The sequence below is a fragment of the Nicotiana tomentosiformis genome, chromosome 2 (assembly GCF_000390325.3).
Source record: "Nicotiana tomentosiformis chromosome 2, ASM39032v3, whole genome shotgun sequence".
NCBI classification, from domain to species: Eukaryota; Viridiplantae; Streptophyta; class Magnoliopsida; order Solanales; family Solanaceae; genus Nicotiana; species Nicotiana tomentosiformis.
The window spans coordinates 123,602,262-123,618,833 of NC_090813.1; the positions used below are offsets into that span (position 1 = coordinate 123,602,262).

At 36.6% G+C, this 16,572-nt stretch overlaps 4 non-coding genes across 4 annotated transcripts; all 4 read left to right on the top strand.

Moving 5' to 3' along the window:
- Positions 1-5,158: 5,158 nt before the first annotated feature.
- On the top strand, positions 5,159-5,236 carry LOC117276293 (small nucleolar RNA Z199). Its single transcript, XR_004506544.1, has one exon. It is a non-coding gene; the product is annotated as a small nucleolar RNA Z199 (small nucleolar RNA).
- Positions 5,237-5,318: 82 nt separating this feature from the next.
- LOC117276292 (small nucleolar RNA SNORD18) lies at positions 5,319-5,397 on the top strand. Its single transcript, XR_004506543.1, has one exon. It is a non-coding gene; the product is annotated as a small nucleolar RNA SNORD18 (small nucleolar RNA).
- Positions 5,398-5,475: 78 nt separating this feature from the next.
- LOC117276294 (small nucleolar RNA U54) lies at positions 5,476-5,560 on the top strand. The gene has a single exon (XR_004506545.1). It is a non-coding gene; the product is annotated as a small nucleolar RNA U54 (small nucleolar RNA).
- A 44-nt stretch (positions 5,561-5,604) lies between these two features.
- Positions 5,605-5,692, top strand: LOC117276295 (small nucleolar RNA R64/Z200 family). The gene has a single exon (XR_004506546.1). It is a non-coding gene; the product is annotated as a small nucleolar RNA R64/Z200 family (small nucleolar RNA).
- The last annotated feature ends 10,880 nt before the right edge of the window (positions 5,693-16,572 follow it).

Consider the following 16,572-nt stretch of genomic DNA (forward strand, 5'->3'; position numbering starts at 1 on the left):
ATTTTTGAGAGCCCCAGAGACTGGAGAGATTAATGACTGAGTGAGGTCGAAAGCCTGATTGTGAGAATATTTATGGGATCGGACTACACGCCGCGACATGCTTTATTGATTAATTCCATGATTGGCTTATCATAGCGCTTGGGATGAAGGAGCCTCTCCAGAGTCTGCACACCCACAGTGAGCGCATGTACCTACTGAGTGCGAGTGCGAGTGTCGAGCGACTAGGAGAAATGAGAGACTGTGAGGAATGAGTGACTAAGAGGTTGGAGTGAATGGGATGACTGAGTGACTGTTATTCTGAGAATATGCACTTGATTTCATTACTGTGTACTTTATCTGGCATGTATCACTGTCATGTAGTTTCTGAGAGATATTATGTCATGTTTCAATTGAACTTGACATGAATTAACTAATTTTTTCTTAAATGTCGAACTTGAAAGCATTCCTATTTTTCCTATATTATATTTTCTGTAATTGAATTGTCTCCGTGAAGCTCGTCACTACTTTCTGTCCAATAGTTAATCTTGTTACTTACTGAGTTGGTTGTACTCACGCTACACCCTACACTTCGTGTGCAGATCTAGGAGTTACCGGACATAGAGGGTGTTGATTATCTGAGCAACTTGATCATTCAGAGATTTCGAGGTAGCTGCCCCGCATTCGCAGACCTTGACTCTCTCTCCCTATCTTTTAGCTTTATGTATTTAGTTTCAGCTTTTCATAGATAATATTTTCAGGTTTGTGTTGTATAGACTAGGGGTGGGCGTTCGGTATTTCGGTACGGTATTTATGAATTACGGTTAGGTACTTCGATATTCGGTATATCAATTGTGCATACTAAATACCGTACCAAAGTATTTTGATACGGTTCAGTATTTTCTTGTTTGGTTCGGTACGATTCGGTACAGTTTTGGTATTGCACCGTCCATCCGTACGTCCGTCCTTATTAATAGTGCAGTTATAACTTATAAGTTATAACACTCCCACAGTTCCACTCTCTGACAGAACACTTAATTTGTATATAACAATGAAGAACTCCCACTATTAGTCATGGAAACAAAACTACTACTCAATGTTAATTTGCTTAGTTCAAACATCCATGCAGAGACTAATATGCTCAATGTTAATTTGCTTAGTTCAAACATCCATGAAGAGACTAATATGGATGTTTCTCACTTGAATTACTACTGAAGTCATGGCCACTGAAATAAACAATATGGACGTTTCTCACTTCTCAATTTTTGAAGCAATGCAGAAACTATAGAACTACTGCTATATGCAGAAACCATATGTAGAAATATGAAGAGGTAAATCCTAAAACGTATAAAACATAGAACTACTATATGCACTTATGCAGAAACCATAGAAAACATAGAACTACTATATGCAGAAACCATATAACTCCCATTTAAATAAACAATTTAATGAACAAGACCAATTAAAAACAAATAGAACACTTGGTACTAAAACAAAACCAATTAAGAACAGAAAACAGAACACTTAACCAGTTAACCCAATTAGTTTTGCTGTACAAAAAAATAGAAAACTTAAGTCTAAATACAGTCCAAGACTCCAAGTCGACTCCTCTGTTAGACTATTACAGTGCAACAACAGTGCAAAATACTACAAGGTAACAACAACAAGGCAGTCTAATAAAAGCAAAATAACATAGATTGTCTCAATTCACTGAATTCAACTTAATTAAACACATTTTTGGAAGACGCTCAAGAGAAGCCCTGACATGAATCCGTAGCAACCAAGCAAAGTTTAAATTTTTGAGATAAGTCTAGGTTAGAAAATAGAAAGAGAAAGGGTTTTTTTTTAGCAGATAGCCAAATACTGCCCGTAGCTTTTCTTGTCTGCCTCTAAGGCCTACGCCTCTAAGAGATTAGGAAATTAGGGATTTTGGGGTGGGCTTAGGCTTATTGGGCTAAAAAATAAAAATAAAGTTGGGCTTGGACTAAATATTTCAGTATTTCGGTATACCGAAATATCGAAATATCAAAAATTCAATACCGTATACCGTACCGAACTACTGAAATACCGCAATTTCTGTATCGAAATAAACTGAAATACCGAAAAAATCGAAACCGAAATACCAAATTAATTCGGTTCGGAATTCAGTTTTTTGGATTTTATGCCCACCCCTAGTATAGACGCTCATGTACTCGTGACACCCTGATTTTTGGAATTTTCTGTATTGAGTTTTGACTTTTTATCCAGTTTATAAAAGTTTAATTTATTTAAACCTGTGTTATTTCATTTTTCATTTAAAGGTGTTGGAAATGTTTTGAGGTGTCGGCTTGCCTAGTACCACGTTAGGCGCCATCACAACAGACTAAGTTTGAATCGTGACATGACTAATCTCTAAATAGTATCCATGAGAATCACTATCTATGCACTTGCCTCATATAACTTTTTAATTTATTTTGGTTAAATAGGAATGTACATATAAGTAATCATCATGCACTTAAAAGCATGCGTCTAAGCAGTGAATGAAGCTGTAATGGACCACAGAGAATTTGCATATAAATCCATGTACAAAAAAAAAAAAAAACATTTGTCAAATTTATAAGGAATAAAGTTATCTAAAATTTATACCGGTGGAAGATATACACCTAATTAATTAGTCAAGATTCGTATAAATTGATTTGAATTACATCATCATAAAAAAGTATTTGATCATCTTATAAGACTTATGTTTCATTGAAGTAACATATTTAAAAATTTGAACAATATAAGACATATTATCTATATCTATATTATATTAAAAGTGGGGAACTCAAAACTTAAAAGTTAAATTACTTATTTGCCTTTCTTATATACCCTAATTAATAAAATAAAATAAATCTATTACATAAACTAAATAATTATTTAGATTATCTGCCAAAGGTTACAATGTTTTAAATAGGTTACAATGTTTCAAATTAAAAGGATGCTTGAACACCCCCTATCACCAACGGTCATCATTTGCTTTAGATATAATAAGGTGTGTTTTCACTTTTTTCCATTGTGAATTAAAATAGTTCTGATATGAAGGAACGGGGCCAAAGACGTGAAGATTGGGACATCATACTTCGTTTGACCATACAGAGGTTACATTTTCAACTACGCTTTCTTTTTAGAGTATGTTGAATCTAACCAATATATATATATATATATATATATATATATATATATATATATATATATATATATATATATATATATATATATATAAGAACATTATTAATTAAGGGGACTTAGATCCAATATGTAGTTGCTAACCTTGACCGACTGTTTTGTAAAAGAAATTATATGCTTCAGTTTAAGAAATGGAAACATGTGATTGAGGCCATGATTTCAAACTATATAAATGTTGGACGTGAGTTTTCGGGATATGCAAATAAAATTGCCTTTTGGCACTTGATATAAACAATTATTTCCCTTTATTTTATCACTGAATTTTCACACTTTAGAGTGCTTTAGAAATATCACAATTCATTAATCTACAAATGTCTTGGAGGATAGGAGAGCATTGTCCAACAGACTATTCTTCTAAGAGCAGAACCTGGAAAATTTATTTCAAACTAACAGGTTAAGTGGCTATACTAACTCAAAATCAAAGTCATTAAGGTGAAATACATTATAAAAGCCATTAATCATGCACCCAAATCATGAAATAGGAAGATTTCACATTTCTCAATATATCATCTCCTTCTGAAAGTATAATTTATCATCTCCAAATGATAAAGATTTTACATCTTTTGTCTAAATTGATACGAAAATTTAAGGAGACCGAATTGCAAGACGTTTAATTATAGAGAAAATATACAAATTTGAAAGGTTTGGTGCATTCGAAATTGAAGATGAAGAGATAAACACAGAGATAACAATCTAGAAGACAAAATTTTTCTGAAGAAGATGATGACCCAATATAATTATCATTGGAATTCGTGGAGAGGAACAAGAATAACATATACTAGGTGAGATACATTTTATTATATAATTGTCATAAATTAGAACAAGTAAAAAAATATCTCAAATTTGATACCGAAAGAAGAACCCGAATTTTATTGCAAATTGGTGTTGACTAAGGATGAATCACACTTCTTGTCAAAATTGATACAAAAAGTTGAGGAGGTCGAGTTGCACGACGTTTAATAGGAGAGTAATTACACAAAATTGGAAAAGTTGGTGCAATCAAAATTGAAGATAAAGAGAATAACACGAAATAGTAGTCTAGATGAGCAAAAGATTTAAAGTTGACAATGACGACCATATTTTGATTGTAAGGAAGTATTAGAAAAGATATATCCACTTAATTACATAATTATCATTAAATTAAAACAAGTAAAATATTATATGTATTCAATTAAATATTGATGGTTCATCTTCATAGATTCAGACGATATACGATCATTTTGATTTCGACAAACAAATAATGATTCATATTTATCATTCACATAAACTTATGCTACTTTATACTTTCATGCAACAACAACAACAACAAAAACAACAACCCAATATAATCCCACTAGTGGGGTCTGGGGAGGGTAGCGTGTACGCAGACCTTACCCCTACCCTGGGGTAGAGAGGCCGTTTCCGATAGACCCTCGGCTCCCTCCCTCCAAGAACTCTCCACCTTGCTCTTGGGTGACTCGAACTCACAATCTCTTGGCTGGAAGTAGAGGGTGCTTACCACTAGAGCAATACACTCTTTTCATGTATAATTTTTTAATCAAACCTTCATTTTAAAAATATAATTTTACAAAATTTGACTTAGTATACACCGTACAACGAAAAACTAGTTTGACAAAAAAAAAGAAAGAACTACTAATGTAAGACAAATTGTAAAGAGAAGCGTTAGGGAATTACTCTGAGTTATGGGCTGTTCCAATTCATCAAAGTAGGCCTCATTAGAACTAGCCCAATGTTGTGGTCTTCAGCCTCAATTCGAGAAGATTCGATGCCCCTAGCCCAGCCCACTTTGAAAGGATACAAATTAGGGTTTCAGAATCACAAAACCTGGTTGCATTAGCTTATATATAAACACCTGCGGTAGTACAGAGAGTATTGTATTCGCTGGTTTGCATAGGCTTCACTTTTATTTGATTGCTACTACCTTCGATTTTGTGTTTGTTTTTTCTTTTTGTTTTTTTCAGTTTTGATAGAATCGAAATCAAATGACGAGAAAATAACTGCAACAATATGATGGTAAATTCCATGATTCTTAGTATTTAAGTCTCTGATGATTTCTCAATTTTTTTTGACAAAAGAGTTTCCATTTTTGCGTTTTATTAATTTCTGAATTTTCGGTTTTTCCTTATAATATTTGGGAGATATGATGAACACATTTGGTCCGTGTTTCTGATTGAACAGTGACGGATAAATCCATTATTTTACTCTCCTGATCTCCCACTAATTCCTACTTTTTCATTTTACGATTGCGTTTTCGTTGGGCGAAGAGGTTTATGCAGATTTGTGAAAAGCAGTAGCTCAATGATTACATGCCTTATTGGCAATATACGCTATTCCGATTTAAAGTATGAAGAATCATTTTTTTTCAATTATGAGAGCTATTTGTATTTTCTATATAGTTTTTTTGGAAGTGTTATTTTTCGTCTTCTGCTGTGATGAATTCATGAAAATTTCACATGTCAGACTTCAGAGAGAAATCTATGAGAAGATATTCATGTATCCTGAGCAGACGGCACTTTATATTCAACCTTTGCTACCTTGTTTTTAAATTAATTAGTACTGTCCAACTTAGGTTAACAGTTTCAGTTCAATGCTTATCTCTAATCTTTGGTCGTGTGCAACTTGAATGCTGTGATTGATTGTCAATTTGTGCTAATGATTATGATTAAGTGTTGTGAAGTTTCAGATTGAATGTTTGGTGTTAAAATGAAAATGGTTGTAGCAACAAATATCCGCCAGAAACTTCAGGCCCTGGAAAAATTTCCTTTTGGAATAGGCCCGATTGATTCATTTAATGGATAAGGGCTAAAAATGCCTTTTAATATATTAAAAATGACTCTTAAATACCCTTAGTTAACCTTTTGGTTTATAAATATCTTTAATATTTTATTTTGGCTCAAATCTGCCATTATATTTAATAGATCAATAGATCATCTATTGCAAAATTTTAGATTTTATAACAGTCACCTGACGCTTCGTAAATGTCATGCGTATTTCTTAAATTAAACTCCATTTGTTTAGTAGTACATAGCCCGCTCCTCAATTGATGGACAAAATTTAACTCCCTACTTCTGTAACATTTTACCAAAACATATGCTATTTCCGTTGAAGTGACGAAATAGACGATTTTGGGTCAAACTATCATGCTTCAAATCAAAGGCGGGTACAACCAATTGGTTCAAAATCAACTGGTTTAGCCATCTTTATCAAATGCACAACTTTAAATATGCAGTTTTACATATATACTAATCTCCATTACATCACTTTAACAACTACAAATTCAACAAAATAAAACTTTAAATATGCAGTTTTACTCATGATCTAACAAAAATAGATCATGAGAACTTTCTATAATGAAGTTGAAAGAAAGAAAGGAAAAAGATTGCAAAAGAGAAAATCGACTTGTAGAACCCTATTTGTTTGAACGGGGATAAAAGAATAGGGTACAAGTTTTAGATCAAAAGAAACGGGTCAGGCATCAGGCGCGGCGGGTTGGGTACTTTTAAACAAACGGGTGGGTTTAATTTTATTATTGAAATATACATATGTCGTGTTTATATGTCACGTGTTTGTTGTAAAGTCTCGAATTTTGCTTAAATAAAAGGATATGTTTGAGCCAAATTAAAACGTTGAAGATATTTGTGGATCAAAAGGTTAACTCTCGAATTTTGCTTAAATAAAAGGATATGTTTGAGCCAAATTAAAACGTTGAAGATATTTGTGGATCAAAAGGTTAACAGTGAGTGTTTATGAGCAATTTTCAATAAGTCACTTTTTGGCCCTTTTCCGTTTCTTTAATGGTTGTCACCTTATAAGCTCACTCAATCATTATTTTATTTCCTAAGAAAATAAAAACCACCCATATGGCATATCATATCATATTAAAAACCTATAGTCCTTATAAATTAAACTGGTCCGTGATATTAGTTCCAAGTTTTGTCGTTTGAAAACTTGCAGTTTTTTAATTTTTTCCTCTTTCAAAAACTCAAATTACGAACTCAAAACCAACTGAACATTGTAAAATTGCGTTGAATAATTCTAGGACTTATTCACAAAGCTAGTTTCATAAGACCTAGTAATATTAATTTTTCTCAAAATATACATATATACTATATTGGGGAGTTATTCATCCATCTATGTATATATTAGAAATTAAAGAACCAACATTTCCTCCCTTGCCAGTGAGTTTAAATTAAGTAGTGGCAGATAGAGTTTATAGATGATGGGTTCATCTGAATTTAATATTTTGGCACAAAGCTTGAATAAATAGTATTTGTCTTCTAAGTTTAAATAAATATTACATTTTGAATGCATAATTTTAAAAGTAAAATGAGAATACTTAGAATCTTAAAGTTTGAACTAATAAATTTTTTATCGTGGATTAGCAGTGATATTGAGCCAAATATAAATATTTGTGTATGTAGTTTGTGCAAACATACAGATTAAAAATCGAAAGAATTTATCATTTATAATCACTTTGCATAAATTATTTTAACTTTTCTTCTGACGTTCACATTTTGGCCTTTGCATTTATTTGCTGTATTTTATGATGTTGATACTATTTTTCTAGTTTTTGTTGTTGTTACGGATCTATTGTCTCTGAGAGAACGTCTCTCAGAAACATTCTCCCTATGCTTTCGAGGTAGGGGTAAGGTTTGCGTACACTCTATTCTTTCCATGCCCCACTAATAAGATTCTACATGGTTGTTGTTCAGACTTCCATTACGTCCTAAAATAATTTCTTATTTCTTAATTTTGGAATAGTTTTAGATTTCCTTTGTTAAATAAGTTACCAAAACTGGGAAAAAAGGTTAAAAAAGAAAAGAAAAAAGTTATCGAACTGCTCCTTAAAAGAACAACCTGTAAATTTCTTTCTTTTGTTACATCTATAATGTTATTAATTACTCTGGCTTGCAAACGATTTTTTCTAAGTATCAAGAGAGGATCGAGCACATCAAGAAATTACTTCTCTAATCACGAAAAAAGAAAAGAAATTATTCTCCTAACGTACTCTCATATTCATCAATTGTAGAGCACTAAAGATAACCAAGGCCTTTAGCTAGCGAGACTTTCTCTCTAAAATTATTCCCTTCCCCCTAGATGACCTCACCCCTACCATCCCCACAGGACCAACTATCACCACTGGCACTAAAACCCTCCGACCCACCGGATACCATTTCAACTCCGATGGAAGTTGAATCAATTCCAAAAGAAAAGGCTAACACCTTTAAGGAAATACTAGTGGATAAGAACTTGACAAAGTCAAGCACATACAATTATCATTACCACCAACTGGAGGCAACTCTAAATTCAATCCCAGACGATACAACTGGGCTCATCATTCTAAGCCAAGAACAAACGAACAGATTCTACCACTCATGGCGTTTCTCGTTAATCATCAAGATTTTTGGGAAGAAAATTCCCCACCACCTATTGAAACACAAATTACAGCACCTATGGAATCCTAATGAACAACTAACACTAATAGATCTAGGCTGGGATTTCGTTGTGGTGAAATTTGAAAAGGAAGAGATCATGACGATTGCATTGCACGGAGGCTCATGGTTCGTAATAGGACACTTCCTCGCAATCAGAAATTGGGAATCGAACTTTGTTCTGGCAAAATAAAAAATACACGCCATCGCCATCTGGATCCGACTCTCCCAATTACCCATGGAGTTCTACGATAAAGAGATCCTGAAAAAGGTGGGGAAAAAGGGTTGGAAGGCTGTTAAAAATCGATACGTGCATCTCTGCTACATTAAGAGGTAAGTATGTACGGATCTACATCCAGGTACCCATTGAGGTACCGCTACAAATGATGGTACTCATTGGGGAACATAAACAACCAATTGAGTATGAAGGAGAGGGCATCTTGTGCAAGGGTTGTGGGTGGTTGGGTCATCTACTCAAGAAATGCCAAAATCAACGATAAATAGGGGCAAAGGACACAACAGAAACATCGTCGTCGGGTCACAAAACCAACGAAGATGATGATTGAAAAGTGGTGGAATTCCCACGAAAAGCAAAAACAGTAAGGGAGAACAGAAGTTTTCAAAGCTCAGGCATGACCAGAGACAACAGAGAACAAAGCGGTGAGCGAAAAACGGAAATCAGACTCAGGTAAATTCTTCGTCCTTAGTAACTTAGATGATTTTGAGGGCGGCAGCAGGACTGTGGAACATGGTGGCGCTAGGGCTGTGGGAACTATGGCCAAATAAAACAGGCCCAAATCAAGCCACATGGGCCTCGTATAGATAGGCCCCAACAAGACAGGCACCTTAGGCCATATGGGCCTACGATACAACTATCTGAGCCTACAACGCACAACCCAAACCAACTGCATAATTCACAGCTAGTGCCGAGTATAGAGCACACACTGGGCACGTGCCCCCTCACTTACACACCTAACGCATCGCACGCGGCCCAAGGGAAAAAACACATACTTATTTCGGGTATGAAAAATACCCCAAATAAAATCCCAAATATGATACCCCCTGTTCTGACACCCCTCATATTCTGGGATCCACCAATGGGGCTACACCTGATCTCTCTAACAACACCACTAATACAGTGCAAAGGGAGAATAGTTTAATTAATCCCTCTCCCTCTCCCTCTCACACTATAACCAACCCTATGTCTCATCATCACTCCGTCTCTGCTGATTTGACTGACGCTGTCGCCTCTCAAAGATTTTTAATGATGAGAAATCTTCATGCCAGGAAACCCAACGGAGAAGACCTTTACTTAAAGGGAAATACGGGCACAACTGAAAAGGTAAACTCCACTATCTTTCTAGACACTAACAATGGTGGGGGATCAAAACAACCCAACAAACAACATTAACATGTAGAACTGGGGGAGGGGGGGTGTCACAACCCAAACCGATGGGCCACGACGGGAACCCGGCACTTTACTAAACCGAGTACCAACGTAATATATCTTTCGTATCATACTATCATAGGTAATTGAGCCGGAGAGCCTGTCGTGAGATAAGTAGAATAAAACATGAGGAAATACTCAATATAGGGTGACCCAACTTGATATACCGACTTATACGTATTACGTACTGGCCTATACGGCCATACCAGTATCCGTATATATGACATCTGTCTACAAGCCTCTAAGAGTACATAAATATCATAAAGGTCGGGACAGAGCCCCGCCATACAAAACAATACATATTCAAATCATACTGACCAAATAGGCAACTCCGGAGCAAGTGGAGTGCACAAACACCTTCTGTTGGGCTGATAGCTTACTAGGAGAACTCTCAACCTGTCTATCAGGACCTGCGGGCATGACCAGACAAAAGGGACGTCGGTACAAATAAAGTATCGAGTATGTAAGGCATGACAGTAGTATTTAAAAGATATGAATGAAACATGGAGTAAAGAACTCAACCTGAAATTCTAAATAGCTCTGTGAATCATGAAAATTTATAATGTTATGCATGTGCGTATAAATTCCATACCATGCATAGGTATATGTGTACAAAACATCATCAAGCCTCTGAGGGCATCCCATCATATCATCTCAGCCACTGTGAGAAAAATCATCAACGTATACCAGCTTATCAGGTGGTGGTGCGTATATAACGCCTTAACCTTTTCCCATATCCCATATACATATAATATATGCGTATATAACGCCTTATGGTCATAGGTCAATGTACATGTATAAATGCATGAAATGCATAAGAAATACGTTAATAAGATTTCCCGAATATCATAAAATCAATATGCCTTTGGGACAAACTTTATCAAATGCGATTTTTTCTGAGACCCATGAACAGAGGATATAATAATAATTCATATGGGGAATCAAGAATATAGACATCCCTAGTATTTCTATGAATAGAGTCATTTATGAAAGTTACGTATTTTGCTCGTTTCGTTTGTATCACTTGGATCATGCCAAAACGAAAGAAGTGATAACTTTAACATACCTTAACTCCGTTGAGTCCTTAATACCTTCCAAGAAATTCTTCAAACAACTCAATTCAATCAACCACATCATAAGGAGATTAAAAATCAGTGCTGAGTAAAGGCTAAGTCCGCAACTTAAACTAGTAGTTTGTTTACGTAAATTTAGGCAGTATCTTCCCTGTAACTAGGCTCTTCTCCAATACCATATACCAACAACAACAAGAACACAACAATAACAACATGTAAGCATCATTTTCCAACCTTATCTCCATCATAATATACCACAAAACAGCCCACATACCTTAATCACTTCATACATAAAACGACAACCAAAGTAGTATCAAACAACTTAAAATAATGTAACGATGAACGACCAGCCCACCATTCCATCATTATGTGGTGTTTCTCCATACAATTTATTCTCAAAAACTCCATTAAATAGTAGAAAAATATACAGCCCAAAGGCAACACGAAACAACCCACAAAACAGTCCAGTACAAGTCAAATAACTCGAACTCACGGCTTTCGATCACCGGCCCCGTGAGTTCTAACTATTAGGAAATAAATTTATCAACCTTCCTTGATATTTAAACACTTAAATACAGAAAGTACATATTTTCTTAACTATGAAGTACCTTCCAAAACTCAAACCACAAAGAAAAAGAGAGGCGATATAGCGATACTTACATCGTAGGGATCGTTTTAATGTTATCGCTTCTTGATTCCGTGCCCGGGATGATAATATTATTTAAAGCTCTTATAGAAAGCTTAAGAGTAAATTTAGGGGTGTTATTTGGGAGAGCTCTCTGAAAAATTGGAGAAAGAGACGAGATGGGATGCAAATATCCTAATTGTTTTAAAAGTCATAAAGGTGATACTTGGCACCCTTTGATTGGCCCTTCTTCCAACGCTTATAACTTATTATCCGGGTGTCTTATGAATGAACGATTAAGTGAGTTGGAAACTACATTCCAAGACCTTAAATTTGATATATAATATGTTCCAAAAACACCTCATATAGCACACGAAATATATTTCTCAAAAAGCTCTATTACATGGCAAATCCTTAGTCGGTCTTTCCGCAACTTTAATCCGATTTTTCTCAAACTTCATATTTTCTATCCAAACATTATATATAGCCATATTTTGACTTTAAAATCATTTAAATCATGATTAACAAGTCTCATATTCATTACGTCACCTTGGGTGTAACAGGGGGGGTCCAAATATGATAAGGGTTTCATCCACCCCACTCCCCACGTATCATATTCCAACCTCATGGTTGGAGATGACACTGCAGGATATTGCTTTTTCCTTGAACGTCTCGATAGGGACATTACCCATCTCAGTGGTAATTCAAAATCTCCACTACTTGGCCAGACTGGTCATAACCAATCTAAACCATGCCCTACTGAATTATGGGCACCAATTGTGGTTGGCAACTCTCATGCAAGATCAGTTTGCATTGAGCTAGTAAACAATGACAACAGATCAGTTGAGTCTTCTAATGCAACAGATAAGCCACACCCTCCCCTTCTGGCCACTAGTCTCTCCAGGAGAGGGGATCCCCAGCCCACCCTTCTCGCGATGGACACTAGTGAGGACAAGGACCCTATCTCCAAAGATAGGGTTAGAAAGTATCCACGAGCACCTAAAAGCCACCTATATAGAATTAGAGGAAATAATAGCAAGGCTGGGAGTGCCAAAGACCAAAGCGATGCTTCTACAGTAGGACGAAACAATAGAGTTCAGAGGGCTTGGGGAGAAATGCTTATCGTACTATGCCCAAGAAGCATAGTAATGTGTGGAGTAAGCCTAAGATAAACCTTAAATCCAAACTCATGAGACTCAGCTGTGAACCTAAAACTAGTAATGACCCAGTTAACTCCTCAGAATTATCAGGGGATGGAGAACCCAAAGAACCCATCAGTGAAGGGGAAATCCAAATGCCTGAAAAGGAAGACACAAACCAACCCAGGGTTACTGATGAATTTCATAATCTGAAATGCTAGGGGGCTAAACAGTGGGAAATTTAGGAGACACTGTGCAGAGATGGTTAAGTTGCACAAGCTTGCCATGATGATCCTCTTGGAAACAAGGATGACTGAGCACAAACACCTCATTCAAGAGCTGGGATTCACAAGGCAAATTCAAAACCCTGTTGTAGGCATGTTAGGAGGCATTGTCATTACGTGGAAAGATGACATGCTGAAGATTGATGAAGTCTCCACCACTCCCCAGGACATCAATGTCATGGTCAAGGTAACTCCCTATTCCACTCCTTGGTTTTTCATTGCTATTTATGCCAGCAATACTTATGCTAATAGAAGGGTCCTCTGGGATCAACTTAAAACTATCTCTGATGGTTACAAGGGGAGCTGGCTAGTAGGGGGACTTCAATGAAGTCTTAAGGGCCAGAGATAAACAGGGGAAAACTACATCTCTACCCCAAGAGCTTACTTGTTCTAGCACTGCCTGAACCACTGTAAGCTCAATGACTTAGGTTTTAAGGGGAGTAAATACACATGGACTAACATGAGATATAAGAATACGAGTCAGTTAATCCTTGAAAGACTAGATAGGTGCTTTGACAATGATGAATGGATCCAAGATTACCCTTCCAGTAATGTGAGCCACCTCCTTATAACACCTTCTGATCACTGCCCTATGCTGATCAACTTGTGGCCCAATGCTCTCAATAAAACCTCCAAACCTTTTAGGTTTGAACCCATGTGGTGTAGTCACCCAACCTTCACCAACATTGTTCAGCAGGCTTATGAAGGGTGTGGTAGCCTTAAAAAAGATAATGCCCAGTTCCAGGCCCATGTGATGACATGGAACATGATCGTGTTTGGTAATATATTCCATAAGAAGAAGCACATTATGGTCAGACTTGGGGGTATCCAGAAGTCTAATGCCTACCCCTTCAACACCTTTCTCCAGAACCTAGAGGGTCAACTTCTAGAGAAATACTCCTCTATTCTCAAATGTGAAGATGTCTTGTGGAAAACTAAGTCTAGGATCAACTAGCTGATGAAGGGTAATGCTAATACTAGATTCTTCCATATGCTAATACTAGATTCTTCCATACTTCAACCCTCAATAGGAGGAAAAAGAACAAAATTATGGTTGTATAGGCTGAAGTAGGAAACTGGATTGAGGGGCAATAGGAAATCCAGAACACCATTTACCACTACTACTCCAAGAGGTTCACCACAGAACACCTAGACTCCCCCACTCTCTGGAAAAGCATATTCTATGATGCCCACACTCTGTGCAATATGGAGCAAATTACTCTGAGTGCTCCCTTAAGGATTAGTGAAATAAAGGTGGCCATGTTCTCTTTCAAACCTACTAAGGCCCCTGGACCTGATGGTCTGCACCCTCTCTTTTACTAAAGATACTGGAATATCCTGTAGAGCAAAGTGACTTAGTTGTGTAACCAGACCTTTAACACCCTAGAAATGAAGTCTGAAGTTAATACAACCTACCTATGCATGATTCCTAAGTATGCCAAAGGCACAATCCTTAGGAATTTTAGACCTATAGGGCTATGCAACACTATGATTAACAAAATAATTGTCAATAGAATTAAGCCAGTTCTTCCTTCCATCATTGGCCCAAGTCAGGCTAGTTTCGTGTCCAACAGATGGGCCAGTTATAATGCCATCATAGTCCAGGAATACATTAGACACTTTACTAAGATATAAGGAAAAAATGCTAACATGGTCCTCAAAATTGACCTAGAAAAGGCATTTGACAGACTAGAATGGTCCTTCATCAGAGACACCTGGTGTCCTTTGGCTTTTTCCACAATATGACCAAATTAATCATGTCATGCATTTTTTCAAGCTCTATTTCTGTACTGGTAAATAGGAGTAGGACTGATTTCTTCCAGCCCAGTAGGGGTATCAGATTGAGAGACCCTATGTCACCTTACATTTTTATAATGTGTATGGAAAGGTTATCAAGGAGTATTGAGATTCAGGTGCATCAAGGGGGTTGATTTCCCACCAAAATCAGCCACAATAGGCCAAAACTCTCACACCTATTCTTTGCTGATGACCTAACTTTGTTTGCTAGGGCAAACACCAAGAATTGTGAAACAATCATGGATACTCTATACTATTTTAGTAGCCTATCTGGTCAAAAGGTCAATACCATAAAGTCCAAAGCTGTCTTCTCCAATAACTGCCACCAGTATACCATAGATATCTTAGCAAGGACTCTGAATATCAATCCTAACTCTTCCATTGGGAAATACTTAGGCTTTCCAATTTTCTACCAGAGGCCAACCAATAGAGATTTCTAGTTCATCATAGATAGCATGCAAACTAAGATAACATGGACATGGCTGGAAAAACTACATTAGCTAAGTCATCACTGGGGTGCATTTCTAGCCATGTCATGCAGTACATTAGGTTACCTGCCCAGGTGTGCAACCCCATAGATAGGATTCATAGGAATTTCATATGGGGAATAACTGCTGAGAAGAAGAAAATGCATCTGATTAAGTGGGGTATCATTACTAAGCCTAGAGAAACAAGGATTTTTAGTGTGCATAAAGCTGACCTCAGAAATACTGCTAGCCATGCTAATTTGGCTTGGAGGATATATAACAACCCTCAGGACCTGTGGGCCAGAGTGTTGTTCCACAAACACTGTAATAGCAATCACCATGGCAGACACATTGGCTCCAGAACCTGGACTAGCATAAAAAATGAGTGAAAAGTGTGCATATATGCAAATAGGTGGATAGTGCATAAAGGTGATAGAATCAACATCTATAATGATAGATGGATCCAAAACTTAAAACCCCTCAGAGCTTTAATTAGTGCCCCCCTTAACAGGGGAGAGGAGAACAGAACTCTGGCCACTTGTCTTCTTAATGGCTGTTCATCCCCAACAAGCTTCCCTTTAACCTCCCTGACAGTGTAATGCTAACCCACTTAGTATAGACAAAATGGTGTGGAATAAGACCCATAATGGTCTATTCTCTACCAAAACGGCCTATGCCATGATCCTTGACCAATCTGAGAATCTGCACCAAAGTTTAGGTTTGAATTTTACTTGGATTTGGTCAAACAAGGTGCCTAAAAAGATAAAATACTTCTTGTGGCCGCTGACTCCTGACAGACTCCCCACTACAAAGCACCTGCAAAACAGGGGGATCAATTTGAATCCAGGTGTTTCTTTTATGACCAATAGGATGAATCAATTGAGCATGCCACAGTCAGCTATGAGAATGACAAACTATTTTGGGATAACCTATCCTACATGAGCTTAAATAACTTTAGAATCAACACCATTCTGAATAAGCAGAACAACTAAGAATGGACCAATAATACTATCCACAACAAAAAATTCAAATCACTCCTCAAATGGGGAGAGTTGATCCCTTTCGGCCTATGGGAGATTTGGCTAACCAGAAACAATAATTGCTTCAATGGAAAGAGAGAGCCTG